Raw genomic sequence first — 13,648 nt, forward strand, 5'->3', positions numbered from 1 at the left:
TAGTATTGTGATTTGAGATTTTGAGATTGAGTTGAATGTGTATAATGGAGTTTGGATTTGGAAATTATTTTGGAAGTATTTTTAAACAGGTTCAGAAGAACTGTTTTTCCAATTTACAGCCAGCACTCTGCCGGATTTTTTATAAAATTTGCGAATAAATTCAAATTTATCAAAATTGAAAATAAATGAATTATAAAGGGATAAATTGTAATAGAAACATAAATTGGTGCTCCGGTACACTGAGTAGCATAACTTGCTCGGCTACACTATAGACGGGTAAGGGGTGTCATATTTAGTGGTATCAGAGCATCGGTTTAGGCATTTCTGGGCCTAGATAGAGTGCATACCATTGCATTGCATTTGTAAGTGTTGAGGTGACGTTGATGCATATTTGTTTGTTTTCTTATTTTATATATGGATATGGATCCTGCTTCACAAAGAGCAGTTGAGGAAGAGGTGGAGAGTCATGCTCCACCAAGGGCTGAGTCTGGAGGCAGGGGAGAACCTGCTCCACCAGCAGCTGAGGCACCTGCCCAACCTCAGTTTGCACTATTTCAACAAATGACTGAGTTTTACCGGTAACTGATGGGGGCAATTCCACCACCATAACCATAGCCACAGCCTCCACCAGTACCACAGAAATCTCATTTGGAGAAATTGAGGAAGCATGGGGCTGTGGACTTCTTTGGGAAGAGGGAAGATGATCCCATGGCCACAGAAAATTGGTTGGATAGAACCATCAGAGTGCTGAAACAGCTAAATTGCACCCCCGAGCAGAACCTGGTGGGTGTTGTGTCCCTACTTTAGGATGATGCATATTAGTGATGGGACAAAGTAACTAGTGAGGTGCAACCTGAATGGATCACCTGGGATTTCTTCCTCACAAAGTTCAGGAAGAAATATATTAGCAAAGTGTATTTAGAAGAGCGAAGAAGGGAATTTATCAGTCTGAGACAGAGACAGTTGTCAGTGGCTGAGTATGAGTGTGAATTTGTCACACTGAGCAGATATGTGATGTAGCCCAACCGCAAGTGCACGGGTCGTACAAGTAATACAGTAAAGATATCGTTCCCACGAGGAGTTGTGTTAATGATTGAATTTTTGATATAAAAGTTCTAACTAATTTGGACTATTTTTGAAATTAAAGTAATAAATTGATGGGTATTGGAGTATGAAATCTATTTGTGCAAAATTAATAATCTATCAAACAATGAATTAATTAAACTAAAAATGCATCTAATTAAAATAGGCAAGTTCAAATATGGCAATATTTAAAATGGCAAGCAATTAAATTTGATTGGAAATTAACTATGGTAAAAAGGCGATTCCGGAGTTCGGGATTTCATATTCGAGCTATTTTGGGATTTTTAAATTGGTTATCCAATCTTGTGAATCCTACGGGTTTTAAGGAGATTAATTCTTAAATCCTTTGAATACCCTTTCGAGTGAGACAAAGAGTGCCTTAATCAAACTAATCCTACTTTCGTGGAGTTAGAATTAATTAAGACCCATTAAGTTCTTTAATTAATCTGTGAATCCTCTTAATCCTTAGTCTATTTCTAGATCTAAGTCAATTAAGTCCAATTCCTTGATTATCTATCATAAGGCCTTCTCCTTTCGGTGCCTCAACCATGGATTAAGAACATCACTTAATGGGATCCTACACTAAGCATGTCATTAAGCACACAAGAAATGAATAAAACTCATTAAGAACACTAAATATGGATTACCCAATCAAAATCCACAAAATATCTCAAATATTACAACCCTTACTCCAGAATCAAAGGTAAACTACTCACTACCCATAATGCTTACAAGATATATTGAGTTTAAATGGAAATAAAGCTTTAATCTAAGCTAAGAAACAAGAAACTAAACACTAGAGATGTAGGAAAAATATAAGGAAAGAAAGAAATCTGCAAATCTTGGTTGAAAATGGTGTGGAAGGTGAAGTGACTCCTCAAATTCTGCCTCTCCTCTTCCTTTCCTTTTCTGCTCCTTGTCCCCCTTTTTTTGTCTCCCTTTCTAAAATGGGAAATGGGACTATTTATAGCATTTTCTAACATGGAGCCCTAAAATAGTGTGTTTGAGGAGGGATTTTCTGAGGGAATCTTCTGCCAGCTCATTAATGAACTCTTTATGGGACTGCATAAGTGGACTGCATAAGTCATGCAGTCCCTTATGTAGTTTTCGGCTGGTTCTGGTTCACTTATGCGAAACTGCATGACTTGGTGCATAGGTTATGCATAATTCCGTGAGAGTGCATAAGGGAGGCGTGAATGTGCATAAGCTATGCAGTCTCCTTATGCACATTTCGGTTGGTTCTGGAACAGTGATTTTTCTCCTTATGCAGATCTGCATAGCTTATGCGGCAAGTTATACACAATTTAGTCAATGTATATTTCAGCTTGAAAACTTGTTCTTTTGAAATCTTTGGCTGTAGAAGTCACTCCTCAATGGCAAAATTTCTCTTCAGTCCTTCAAAAACAACATTTTTCCTACAAAACAAAGTAAAAATTACAAATTAATCCAAAATCGACAATTATGAAAAACTAACTAAATAACTAATGAAATTAGCTAAAAATGACTAATAATAAAATAAAATGGTTATGAAATTAGACCTAAATGACTATGCAAAACGTATGCATCAAATACCCCCAAACTCAAGCTTTTGCTTGTCCTCAAGCAAACTTTAAAATGTGATGCAAAACTTTTAGGGGTGCCTTATCCAAAGAGCTATGAAAATCACCTATTAAAGTAACTTAACACATCTTCAGCCATACCAGCAATCCATATACCCATCCTTCAAAATGCAAAGAATTTAATGCTTATCCAAGCTTTCACCGCTTAGCCATCAAGTCAATTATCATTCAAAATTCCCAAACCAACAAATCAAAAGAGAAAGTCATGCTCAAAAGGAATTCTAGGACAATCAATAGGCAAAGTGTCTCTATATAAAATGATGGAATTAAATGAATGAATAGATAATTTCTCCAATCCCATAGGCAAATTCCCTACTTCTATCTCCACTAATGTAGCAAGTACTATCAAGAGATCAAAGGTCTTTTTAGGGATGTAATGGGGCCATGGGGTTCAAAATGAGGCTAAGAAGAAAGATGGGTAAAAAGGATTCAAAGCATGAGAATATTTTCAATTTTGAAACATAGGTACACTTTATTATATATTTTTTCTTTTTCTTTTTTTTTTTTTGTTTTTTTATATATAGGAGAGAGAAATACACAATGAGGATTGTCAAGTGCTAGCATATTTTACAAAACACATAAAATGGAGGGACATTTTGATACTTTAAACTTGTATTTTGCATTTTCTTTTGATGCTTGTCCCTAAAATTTGCCACCCCCAAACTCATTTCTTTTAATACTTTGGGTGGATTTCTTTCATTTTGAATGACATTAGTGAAAAGCACATATACTAGCACTTTTTTACAAGATGACAAGCATTTCTTCTCCCTTTTATTGTATATTTTTTTTCTTCTTTTTTTTTCTTCTTTTTTTTTTTATATATATGTACCTAATGTTGTAATAATTATTCTCATGAAAAGGGTTGGAGTGTTTAGTTCATTGGCTAGGTAACAATAAGGATTTCAAGAAAAATTAGGGATAAAAAGGCTCAAAGGGGTTTGCAAGGGTAAATTTTAATTGGGAAAAAAGGCCAAAGGTTTAAAATAAGAAGGTTTTAAATCAAAGAATGCCTAATCATCTCTCTCTTCAAGTACAAGCTGGTATTTCGCCTTGAAAGGTTTAGAAAATTTGTTCTAGGATTGGTGAGACATCGTTTGACTACCTTATATCCAATAATTCCCTCTAAACACTTCCATCTCTAAATGACTAGTTGGGTGGCTTTTTGGCTAAGAAGATATAGGCAAGAGATAGACACTTCAAAACCTTGCACCTCTTAGGAAACTTTCAATCCACAAACCCAACTAAAGGTAAGTCAAATCACTCTCATAGGTAGCTTTTCAATACTCAAGGGATTTGGCAAAAGATTTTAATGCATAATGCATGATTCCTAAAAATGAGTAATGCATTAACTAAACGGAGGAAGTCTATTTGTATGCAATGTGTACAATTTCTAAGTGATGTATAATGTGTGTGTAAATGTGTTATGTATATGTATGTGTGGATGTATATGTAAAATATTTACAATATATGTAAATGAAATAGGATGAGATGTTCCTATACTCAAAATGTGAAAAATGAAGCAAAAATCAAAATGTGCACCCCCAAACTCAAAATTGGACATTGTCCTCAATGTCTCAAGCAATGCATTATCAAAACTCAAAGCAAATAGTAATTACCAGGAATTGTGAAATGTTAAGAGCAAAAAGAAAAAGGTTACCTGGTATAGAGCAGATGAGAAGTCAAGAGAGAATGGGAACGCATAAGAGGCTGCAAAGGTTATGCAGAGTAAAGTGTTGCCCAGATTAAGTGCATAAGTAGGGTGCATAAGCCGTGCGGTTCTGCATGAGTGGCAATAATGGCTGCACAGGCTATGCAAAATAATTGCATAAGAGAATTCACAGCCTGTGCAGTATATTCAAAAGCTGCTGCATGATGATTAGCAAGGAAAAATGTGCAACCACCAGTAGAAGTATGCAAAAATATGCAATATATGGACAATTATGCACAAAAGGGCCAAAGGCAATAAAAATCAATGAAAAACTAATGTAATGGCCATCCAATATAACTGTAATAAAAACAGAATTCAAAACAAAGTAATTCAAAACAAACTATAATTGTTTAAACATATGTACAAAGAAAAAGTCCTACAAGTTTGAATAAAAGTAAAACAACAACTAATCTAGTTCTATTGTTTTGCCCTTGTCCAAGGATGTTGCTAATTGGCTGGTTGCTGTCGAAATGATGGTGCTGAAGGAGGTGATGGAGGTAGAGGTGGCATTCCCAGAAAAAACATGATTTGCTTCACCATCTCCTTCAATTCTTTCTGCTTGTCCCTGGTTTCCATGACAAGGTCAAATAGTTGATCATGACGATCCTTGAGTGTATCAAGACCAGTGTCAAGCTTCCTATCCACAAAATATATATCATCACTAAGCCTTTCAAGATAGGTGAATAAGGCTTTAGTGTTGAATGCAGGAGGGGCTGTGGATGAGGAAGGTTCAGCTGTAGGAGGTGTAGGCTGAGCAGAAGCTGCTGGGGTCTCCTGTGCAGATTGAGGGGGTGGGGTAGGTTCAGTAGAGTGCTGTGGGACTGATGGGAAAGGTTGGGCTTCTGGTTGTGCAATGGGCTCAGTTTCTGCTGCAGGTTGTGCAATGTCAGAATGTGGTAAACTGAACCCTGTTTTGGATAGGTGTGCAGTATTAAAATATAAGGTGTCCACAAGTGCTGGTATTGGGTGCTCTTTAGGATTAAAACCAAAATGCTTGGCTATAACAGTTATGAGCCCACCCAAAACAATGTCACCTATGGATTTGGTGGCAATATGCAGCACATGCTCACAAAAGAAATAACCAGGAGAAACCTTGACCTTGTGAAATGCACACCATAACATAAATAATTCAGATTTCCCCACAGCACCAGAACTAGTCCCTCTGCCCAATATAGTGCTAGCAATCAGCCTATGAATAAACCTAAGTGCAGGGTCTAGTATTTGAGAAGTTTTGGATCTGCCAGCAGAAAAGGGTTGAGGTTGGTTTGTGATAACTCTCCAAAACTGAGCAGCATTCCAAATACCTTTGTTTGCTACCTCTACTCCAGTATGTGGCACTCGAAATAGCCCATCAATTGCAAACCCAAAAATGCTATGAAATTGGTCCAATGACAGCTCTCTATTTTGCCCCAAACATCTAAATTTAATAATTGGCTTATGGTCTACATCATGCAATTTGAGGGTAGCAGAGAATGAAGAAATAAACTCCAAAACTAGAGTTGGATAAACTATCTCCTGCTTATGCACAAATTCCATCCAACCCATACCATCAAGATATGCAACTACATTGTCAAATAAACCAAGAGATTGTAGAGAATCGGCAGAAATATACCTAGTGGGTTGTACCCTCCTATCCTTGAGTCTCTTAAAAGCTGCCTTTTGAATTGTATCAGGAAGAGGCCAAGGTAACTTTGATACTTGTGAAGCTACTGAAATTGGCTTTTTGCTGGAAGAGGGTGTGGAGGCTGGAGTTTTTGGCTTTTTGGGTGGTGGTTCCGACAATGGGGTGGGTGGTTCTTTGCGTTTTGAGAGGGGAGGTACAGAAGCAATGGGTCGCGTAGATTTCGACCGAATTTTCCTCTTGTAGGTGGTTGTGGGGGGTGGTGGGGGTGTCGCTTGTGGAGGGGAATCGGGATTGGGAGGTAGCGTTGACAATGGCGACACCTGGAGAGGGGAAGTTTGAGGGGAATGGGGAGGTGACACCATGGGTTCCCGATAGTGAGGATGGAGAAGATGAGGGCGGAAATGAAAATGCAGGGGGAAGTTAGGGTTTATGCTGTGAAAATGCGAGTGGAGAAGAAGGGGAGAGGAAGGGTTATGCGGGAATGAGGATCGCGAGAGAAGAAAAACAGTGAACAGAGATATCGGGGTGAAGGTGGGAAAGAAAAAAAAAATTGCCGAAAAGAAAAGTTTGATTTAAACGGGTTTTGTAAAAACTGCATAAGGGAAAAGTGAATGTGCATAGCTTATGCACTAGCTTATGCAAGTTTCACTGCTTTGAAGTTCGAAAAATATGTCATGCAGAAGTGCATAGGTCATGCACTCTGCTTATGCAGGTCTCGGCAACTTTTGAAATTTGGAGAGTGAAGTCATGCGGGAGTGCATAAGTCATGCACTCCCCTTATGCATCTCTCAGCAGATTTGGTTTTTCAGAGAATCGGGTCATGCAGAAGTGCATAGGTCATGCACTCTGCTTATGCAGATTTCAGCAGCTTTTAATTTTTGGTGAGTTCAGTCATGCAGAAGTGCATAAGTCATGCACTCTGCTTATGCAGACTTCGGCAGAGAGAAAAAATCAGAGTTTTTGATTATGCGGAAGTGCATAAGTTATGCACCCTCCTTATGCAGACTTCGGCAGAGAGAGAAAATCAGAATTTGAAGTTATGCAAATGTGCATAAGTCATGCACTCTGCTTATGCAGGTCTCGGCAACTTTTGAAATTTGACAAAATTAGGCTATGCAGAGTTGCATAAGCTATGCACTCTTCTTATGCAGTTTGCAACAGGGATGAAAATGGCAAGAATTGTGGTTATGCAGGAGTGCATAAGCTATGCAGTTGCTTATGCACAATTCAACAAGATTGAGATTGTAATGGAAAATGACTTGCAAGTGTGAAAAATACCCTAGAATGAAGAAATATAATTCCATGAAGCATAAACCATGAGAAATTTTCACCAAAAACACATCAATACATACAAAATCCATCAAAATTTCATCACATAAGCATGTAGAAATGGATCCTACATAAAAGACCTTTGAGAACCATGCCATTTTTACTCAAATTCTGCAAATCAACATTTAGCACATTAAAACTCAATAAAATCTGCATAAAGTTGCATTTATCTACAAATGATGAAATGAACTCTCCAAGTTATGCCAAGAGAATGCAATATTGTCCACCTTGAATTCCACAACCCAAATAATCTCAAAACTACAAAGATGACCAACTTACCATCATATTAACATTAAAAGCACAAATATTAAAAAGTTACACACCCAACCTCACCAAAAATATAAGCCATCTGCTGCAGACACCCTCTTTGCTGCAGAATGTCATTTTTTTGCTCTGCATAAACCAGGTAGCAACCCAAGGACATAATTCATTTGTTGCAGACCTTTCCTTGCTGCAGATTTCATTTTTCCTCTCTGCATAAAACTGTAGTGCACTCGTGACCGGTTATGCAAGAAAATCAATCAATTTGTAGGAGATTTAAAGAACATAATTTTAGGTGAAGGGTCACTCTCCAGCAGTTCACCAACCTTCCTCCATTGAAATACATCTACAAGGGACAAAATTCAACAATGTCAAAAATTGAATTTGGGGAGATTTAAGATAAAAACAAAAGCAATGAAAATAAAAGTAAATCAACAAAAAGCAGAATAAAAGGACTTGGGGTGCCTCCCAAGAGGGCTAATTTATAGTCCTTAGCTGGACTTCCCATGTATTTCACTGAAAAGAGGAGAGGGATTGGAGAGCTTGTAACAGCTTGCTCCTTTTATTGGGTCTCTAGTTATGTAATATTTCAATCTATGCCCATTGACCTTGAAATTCCCAGATTTTTCATTCCAAATTTCAATTGCTCCATAAGGGAAAACCTTAGAAACTCTATATGGACCAGTCCACCTTGATTTAAGTTTTCCAGGGAACAATTTCAATCTTGAGTTGAACAATAAAACTAGATCACCCTCTTTAAATTCCTTTTTCCTGAAATGCTTATCATGCCAAACTTTAGTTCTTTCTTTGTATATACGGGCACTTTCATAAGCATCCATCCTCAGTTCTTCAAGCTCATTAAGTTGCAACAGTCTCTTTTCACCAGCTTGCTTAAGATCAAAATTCAAGGTCTGAATGGCCCAATATGCTCTATGTTCTAGCTCCACAGGTAAATGATAAGACTTACCATACACCAACCTAAAGGGAGTAGTTCCTATAGGGGTTTTGTAAGCAGTCCTATATGCCCATAAAGCATCATCTAGTTTGATAGACCAATCTTTCCGAGAATTGTTCACTGTTTTCTCCCAGATATGTTTGAGCTCTCTGTTAGAAATTTCAACTTGTCCTGAAGTTTGAGGGTGGTATGGGGTAGCTATCTTGTGCACGACACCATACTTCCTCATTAAGCTCTCAAATTGCTTATTGCAAAAATGTGAACCACCATCACTAATTATAGCCCTAGGAGCTCCAAATCTACTCAAGACAAATTTTTTCAAAAATTTCACTACCACTCTAGCATCATTAGTTGGAGTTGCAATAGCTTCCACCCACTTTGACACATAGTCAACTCCAACTAGGATGTATTTATTACCAAATGAAGGAGGGAATGACCCCATAAAATCTATTCCCCAAACATCGAATAATTCCACTTCAAGAATATCATTTAGGGGTATTTGATCTCTTTTTGAAAAATTTCCACTCCTTTGACATTTATCACATTCTAACACAAATTTCCTCACATCCTTAAAAAGATTTGGCCAAAAGAAACCAGCTTGCAAAATTTTACTAGCTGTTTTAGAGATTCCAAAATGTCCTCCATAATCAGAAGCATGGCAATGATGCATAATACTCTGTGTCTCATCATCAGGAATACATCTCCTTATTAAACCATCACAGCATCTCCTAAAGAGTAAAGGATCATCCCATCTATAAAACTTCACCTCATGCAAAAACTTTTTCTTTTGTTGCCATGTCATTCCTAGAGGTAAAACTCCATAAGATAGATAATTCACAAAGTCTGCATACCAAGGTAATTTAGCAACAAGAGAGAAAAGTTGTTCATCCAAGAAAAACTCATCAATAGGGATTTCATCCAATTCTTCATCATCCAATTTCAACCTACTAAGACTATCAGCAACTACATTTTCAGCTCCATTCTTATCTCTAATCTCCAAATCAAACTCTTGTAGCATCAGAATCCACCTAATGAGCCTAGGTTTAGCCTCCTTTTTACGGAGCAAATACCTGATGGCTGCATGATCTGAAAATATAACCACCTTTGAGTCAATAATGTAAGGTCTGAACTTTTCTAATGCAAAGACAATTGCTAAAAATTCCTTTTCAGTTGTTGCATAATTTGTTTGAGCCTCATCCAGTGTTCTACTAGCATAATAAATAGCATAAGCCTTTTTGTCCTTTCTTTGACCAAGAACAGCTCCAATTGCATAGTTGCTAGCATCACACATAATTTCAAAAGGTAGGCTCCAATCAGGTGGTTGCATGATTGGTGCAGTGATAAGAGCTTGCTTCAACCTGCAAAAGGCATCCAAACACTCTTGGTCAAATACAAATGGTGTGTCATTACTTAACAAATTAGACAAAGGTTTGGCTATTTTAGAAAAATCCTTGATAAAGCGTCTGTAGAACCCGGCATGTCCTAGAAAACTTCGAATTCCTTTGACATTGGTAGGAGGAGCCATCTTCTTTATCACTTCAACCTTGGCTTTATCAACCTCTATTCCTCTGTTAGATACCAAATGTCCAAGCACTATCCCTTCCTGAACCATGAAATGACACTTTTCCCAGTTAACACAAGGTCAGTATCTGCACATCGCTGCAAAACTTTAGAAAGGTTAGCCAAGCATATGTCAAATGAAGATCCATAAACAGAAAAATCGTCCATAAAAACCTCCATTATGTCTTCAATGAAATCTGAGAAGATTGCCATCATGCACCTTTGAAAAGTGGCTGGTGCATTACACAACCCAAATGGCATCCTCCTATAAGCAAAGGTTCCATATGGACAAGTAAAAGTGGTTTTCTCTTGATCATTTGGATGGATAGGGATTTGAAAAAAAACCTGAATATCCATCTAAATAGCAAATATAAGAATGCCTAGGCAGTCTTTCTAACATCTGATCAATGAAGGGAAGTGGAAAATGATCTTTTCTAGTGGCAACATTTAGTTTTCTGTAGTCTATGCACATTCGCCAACTAGTCACTGTTCTGGTGGGAATTAATTCATTATTTTCATTTTTGACCACTGTTATTCCACCCTTTTTTGGGACAACATGTATTGGGCTCACCCAAGTACTGTCTGAGATAGGATATATGATCCCTGCATCAAGCAACTTCAAAATTTCCTTTTTAACAACTTCTTTCATATTTGGGTTCAACCTCCTCTGATGTTCAATATATGGCTTATAATTTTCTTCCAAACTGATTCTGTGCATGCAAAAGTGTGGGCTTATTCCCTTAATGTCATCTATGGTGTACCCCAAAATTTTCCTAAATTGCCTCAACACTCTTAACAACTTATCAGCCTCTAAGGTACTCAAGTTTGCATTTACAATTATTGGATAAGTGTTATTGGTGCCAAGAAATTCATACCTGAGCTGAGAAGGAAGTTGCTTAAGTTCTACCTTAGGTGCATCTTCTTCCTTGAATGATGGTTGCTTAGATTCTGCTTTTTCCTTTTGTGTAAGTTGAAAAACTGGAGCAGAAATGAATGGTGGACTTCCCTCTAAATGTTGAGCATATGCAGCCACATGAGGGTTGTCACAGTCTATGCCTCCTCCATGAACCAAACAATTTTTAAGTGGATCTTCTAGATATTTCTTTCTGAAGTGTTCTTCAACCAGCTCATCAATGATATCAACTCTCAAGCAAGTATCAGCTTCAGAATGATGCTTCTTCATAGTGTTATTAATATTGAAAACCAATTGCTCTTCACCAACTCTAAGAGTCAATTTTTCTCCCTTAACATCAATCAATGCTCCTGCTGTAGCTAGAAAGGGTCTTCCCAAGATAATTGGAATATTAGAATCTTCCTCCATGTCCAAGATGACAAAATCAACAGGTATGTAGAACTTCCCAACCTTCAGAGGCACATTCTCCAAAATTCCTTCAGGATACTTAATTGATCTGTCAGCTAACTTAAGAGAAATGTGGGTTGGCTTAAGATCTCCCATATTGAGCTTCTCATAAATAGAAAGGGGCATAAGGCTAACACTAGCCCCTAAATCACATAAAGCTTTTGTAGAACATGATTCCCCAATGTGGCATGGAATTGAAAAACTCCCTGGATCCTTGAGCTTTGGAGGAAGTTTCCTTTGGAGGATAGCACTACATTCTTCTGTCAAAGCTACAGTTTCATCATCTTCAAGTTTCCTCTTGTTTGAGAGAATTTCTTTCAAGAATTTTGCATAAGAGGGCATTTGTGAAAGAGCATCAACAAAAGGCACATTTATGTATAGCTTCTTCAAAACCTCTAAGAACTTCCCAAATTGCTTATCAAGCTTGGCTTTGTGAAATCTTTGTGGGAAAGGAAGTTGTGGCTTGTAGGGCTCAGGAGGTATATATTTCTCTTCCTTCTCTTCAAATTCCTCTTTACATTTTTATGCACTCTCTGGTTTTTCACTCTCTTGTTTTTCACTCTCATCAATTTCTTTCTCATTTTCTCTCTTCTCACTATTTTCACTCTTCTCATCATTTACAACTTTCCCACTTCTTAAAGTAATAGCTTGACACTGCTCTCTTGGGTTTTCTGGTTGACTTGGAAGTTTTCCAAAAGACTTGGTACCTGAGGAAGATGCTTGTTGTGCAATATGATTTTCCAGCATTCTGTTATGTGTTTGCATCTGTTCCAGCCTTGCTTTCATCTCTCTCATCTCCTCATCATGCTTGTTTTGGTTAGCAAGAATCTGTTGCAATAAAGCTTCAGTGGTAGAACTTTGTTCTTGCTGTTTTGGTGGAGGATTCATATTTTTCTGCTGAAAATTAGGCAATGGTTGCCTATTTTGCTGATATGGAATTCCTTGTTGCTGTTGTGGTTGAAAATTCTGATTTGGAGCTTGACTTTGCTGATTTCCCCATGAAAAGTTGGGATGATTCCTCCAATTTGGATTGTAAGTTTGAGAATAAGAATTCCCCATTTGCTTGTTTCCATAATTACCAACATATGCTGCTTGTTCTCCATAGTCTACTCCACAGCTGGTAGTTCCCTCTGCATAAGCCACTTGTTGTGAACTTCCAGATGATGATGATGAACTAACCAACATACTCAAATCTTCCATCTTCTTAGCAAGGACATTTGTAAGTGCATCAAACTTTGCATTAATCATGTTGAATGGATCAAGGTCATACATTCCAGCAGCTTGCCTCTTTTGAGTTGGAGCTAGTCCTATTGGACTACTCCAAAGATGAGTATTCTTTGCAATTTTCTCCAATAGCTCATAAGCTTCATCTTCATGCTTCATAATAAATTCTCCTCCTGTTTGAGCATCAATAATTCCTCTGATTGCAGGAGTGACATTTGTGTAAAAATTCTGGTTTATCATCCATTTCGGAATGGCATGATGTGGGCATTGTCTCTCTAATTCCTTCCATCTCATCCATGACTCATATAGAGTTTCATCCTCTCTTGGTCTGAAAGTTGTCATTTGATTCCTCAACTCTTGAGTTTTTCCAGGTGAAAAGTATTGTGCAAGAAATGCATCAGTGAGTTGCTCCCAATTTGTAATGGAGTTGTGAGGTAAAGAATCAAGCCAATCCAATGCTCTATCTTTCAAAGAGAATGGGAATAGCTTCAATCTTGCTGCATCATCAGATACTCCAGGTTGTTTTTGCATATCACAAATCATAGCAAACTTCTTTAGATGTGTGTGTGGATTTTCAGAAGGATGTCCTCCAAATTGAGAATTCTGAATCATTTGAAGAACTCCAAAATCCATCTTGTAACTATTTGCATCAATTCTTGGTCTTGCTATGCTTTCTCTCAAGTAATCAAAATGAGGAAAAGCATGATCCATCATACTTCCCCTAGGCAAATTAGCATTTACAACCTCTTCACCTTGGGCTACATTTTTATTGTTTCGATCATTTCCAGCATTAACACCAATTCTAATTCTTTCATCAGCCATGACTTCTTCTAATTCAGTTTCTATCAAGGCTTCTTTTCTTTTTCTGGTTTCTTTCTTGTTGGCCTTACAAAATTTCTCAATTTCAGGATTGAACAGTAAGGAT

General features: G+C 37.5%; 1 non-coding gene across 1 annotated transcript; it reads left to right on the forward strand.

Annotated features, from left to right (window-relative positions):
• The first annotated feature begins 12,973 nt into the window (after positions 1 to 12,973).
• On the forward strand, positions 12,974 to 13,081 carry LOC131172356 (small nucleolar RNA R71). The gene has a single exon (XR_009142837.1). It is a non-coding gene; the product is annotated as a small nucleolar RNA R71 (small nucleolar RNA).
• The last annotated feature ends 567 nt before the right edge of the window (positions 13,082 to 13,648 follow it).

Source organism: Hevea brasiliensis, chromosome 13, assembly GCF_030052815.1.
Source record: "Hevea brasiliensis isolate MT/VB/25A 57/8 chromosome 13, ASM3005281v1, whole genome shotgun sequence".
In the NCBI taxonomy this organism is placed as follows: domain Eukaryota; kingdom Viridiplantae; phylum Streptophyta; class Magnoliopsida; order Malpighiales; family Euphorbiaceae; genus Hevea; species Hevea brasiliensis.